The sequence below is a fragment of the Myotis davidii genome, unplaced genomic scaffold (genome assembly GCF_000327345.1).
Source record: "Myotis davidii unplaced genomic scaffold, ASM32734v1 scaffold833, whole genome shotgun sequence".
Lineage (NCBI taxonomy): Eukaryota > Metazoa > Chordata > Mammalia > Chiroptera > Vespertilionidae > Myotis > Myotis davidii.
Window position 1 is genome coordinate 24898 of NW_006284849.1, and position 3577 is coordinate 28474.

Sequence of the window (3577 nt, forward strand, 5' to 3'; positions counted from 1 at the left end):
TTTGGTTGCCTCCTGCACATGCTTTGATAGGGACTGGGGATCAAGCCAGCAACTGAGGTACATGCCCTTGACTGGAATCTAAGCTGGGACCCTTCAGTCCATGGCTAATGCTCTATCCACTGAGCAAAAAAGGCTGCAGCTTAATTCATTTACTTTTAATCTATATGTGTCTTTATATTTAAAGTGGGTTTTGTTTTTGATTCACCCTCATAATCTGTCTTTTAATTGGTGCATTTATGCCACTGATTTTCAGAGTGCTTACTCATAGAATTGCTGCCATATCTGGCAGCTTCTGGGGCTTGCGGGGCCGGCCTGCCTGCTGCCTGGGACTGGATCCGGTCTCGGGTGGCAGGCAAGCGGTTTTTGGCGTCACCCACAGGGGCCTGGATGGCGGCTCATGCTGGAGGCTTGTGCTGTCTCTCCCTGCCTGTAGTATGCAAATTAGCTGCCATCTTTGTTGGTAGTTAATTTGCATATCTTGCTAATTAGCCGGTGGGAGGTGTAGCGAAGGTGAGGTCAATTACCATGTTTGGCTATTATTAGATATGATTATTATTATAGATTTGCACTATGGTTTTGACACCCTCCCACTTCCCACCCCCTGTGGGTTTTTCTGTTTGTATTATGGGTAAGGGTATATGCAGAAGTAATATATTATATAGCCCTTTTCTATAATCATCCCTGAATGCAAATAAAAGTCTCCACCCAGGAAGTCCCTCATTTAAACCATATGACCCAGGAATTTGGGGCCATTGTCTCTCTCAACTGGCCTGCTCCTCGCTTGGAGTGTATCTTCAATAAATATCACTTTCCTTTACCATTATTTTCATTTATATTGACCTTAAAATCTTTTCTGCATTGACGAGAAGAGCCAAGGTCCTAGCCAGTAACCCCAATAGGTAACATCATTTTATGCAGCAGCTCGGATTGCACAAACTGTAAATCCTCTGGCCATGAGGTCAGAGAAAGGGCTTCTTTACTCTTCCTTCTTGTCCAGGATTTGGAGGGCAAGGCAGTAATTCTATTTAAAAGCGGATAACTGCCTGCAAGTGGAAAACCAAAGTAACTGAGCACCTGGAGATGAACTGGCTCCAACGATACAAGGCATATCTTCCCTCCAGTCTGTGCAAGCAGACACTCTAAGGTTGTGGTTGGCAAACCGTGGCTCATGAGCCACATGCAGCGCTTTGGCCCCTTCAGTGCGGCTCTTCCACAAAATACCACGTGCGAGCGCGCACGTACAGTGCGTTTGAAACTTCATGGCCCATGCGCAGAAGTCGGTATTTTGTGGAAGAGCCACACTGAAGGGGCCAAAGAGCCGCATGTGGCTCGCGAGCCGCAGTTTGCCGAGCCGCAGTTTGCCAACCACTGCTAAGGTGACGGAGGGTCATTGTGGAGGTGTCAGAGGGTCTCCCTCATGATGTGAAAGGGCCTCATAGGGACTCCAGAATATAATTACAATGAACTCTGACCTGTCCAAGGGAGTACTCTGGGTCCTCACAGCCATAAGAGAAACCGTGAGACCTAAGAGGATCAAGGATGACCAATTAGGTTTCACAGACTTTAGGAGCATCCTCCACAAGCAGCACACTCGATTCATTACATTGATCCCCAAGAATTCTTTTTTTTTTTTTTTTGGATAAGCCTATCTGGAGGACATTTTTCCATTGACTTTTAGAGACAATGGAAGGTTAGGGGGAGAGACAGAGAGAAACAGCAGTGTGAGAGAGACACATCGATTGGTTGCCTCCTGCATGGGGCCTGAACAGGACTGGGATCAAGCCTGTGACTGAGATACATGCCCTTGATCAGAATTGAGCCCTCGACCCTTTAGTCCATGGGTGGACACTCTATCCACTGAGCAAACCAGCTATCACTTGATCCCCAAGAATTCTGTTTGCGGTCGTGACTCCCCGTGCCCACATTCTTGGCATATGATCCTATCATCCATGCATTGTTACAATTTAATATGCCTTGCCTGCCCAAACAGAGGGCTGACCTACACTCTCACTTGTCTCTTTGCTACTATTGTATCCAGGGACATTGTTGCATTAGTCTCTGGGTTCAAAACTTCACAGGAACTCAATTAGGAATCAATTTCTATGACAGAAAATAGAACCTCCTCTCCTTACCTGAGCCCTACAACATTGTAGGGAACATCACTGGCCTAACTCTTTAAATTGGTACCAGATAACCTGTACCTAGAGATGGTTTATGCCCAACTCTTTGCAGGAAAGAATAAAGGATCTAATACTAAAGCTCTCCATCTGGCTTTTTAGAGCCTCCCAGTGGAGCCCACTAAAGCGCATTCCCTCCATGAAGCAGATACAGGCTACCTGGGAAACAGGACCCTTTCACTTCATCCTTACTAGACTACTAATTCCTAACCTCATAACTTTAAAATCCTTTTCTTGATATCTGGAACCAGCCTATAGAAGGGATAGGAGGTGTCTAATTTGTAACTCTTGGACACATTTTGGAATAACTCCAGGGTCCTTATTACCTATTTTTCTACTCAGCCCTAGAAGCCCTCCATCTATTTAGGCATTGATGTTGAATGAAACCCTGAAGGATCTGGGCCTAGAACATTCATGGGCCATTTCTAAAATGGGAACTCCATCTGTCCTCTTCTAGCCAGACCTACTGGGTAAATCTCTTTGCCTATCACCTGCAAAATCTCTCAGGGTTTAATGGGATCAAGTCTCTACAGCATTTGGCGGGAAGTACTGTAACAGAATTTCTACAGTAACATGGTAGGCACAGTGTTCCCACAATCCGGACAATGTAAAAACTCTCAGAGTAGGGGTGCACCCTGTCGGAGTTGATCCTAGAGGGTCAGCAGAAATGGCATAAATATCATCAAAGGAATAGAAGACACAAAGTATAAGGTATTACAGAAAGCCAAGGTATAAGACAATTAGGAAGTAAAGGGCACCCTAAAATTACCTCAAACCACCCATTCTTCCATGTATGGGCTACTACCTTATTTACATTAAGAAAGTTTTAGCAAAAGTCTCCTCCATCTATAAAACCCCTTTACATTATTTTCTCCTCCTGGACACGCTAGCTCTGATTATGTTCTTTATCTGCTCCTTTGCCCTGATCCAGAAGACTTGTCTGCTTCCAGATTCCCAGGCATATCCCACCCCAAACAGGTCTGCGGAGATATCTGACACCCGGTAAGGTTTCACTTCCTCTCCCTTGAGATTATGGTGTGAGCAGGCAGTACCCTTAATCTCTCATCAGCCCTGCTAGACATCAGACACTAGCCCTTGAGCCCTGGAGCACCAGGCTCCAGAATTTTGACCCTGCGATGCTGGGCTCTCTAATTCTTAAACCTGAAATGATGGTGAGATCGATCGCGTGGTACCTCGTCTCTCATCCCCTCTAAGCGGCTGTCAGATGCTAGCCCTCAAGTGCTGGGACTCCAGGCTCCGGAACTGACACCAGGGCACTGGGCTGTCTAATTCCTAACCTTTTCTTCCTTCCAGATGAGAAGTGACAGTCTATACTGAACGGGAGTCCCTTGGCCTGTATCTTGGCTAACTGCGCACAATTTGACACCCAGACCATAACA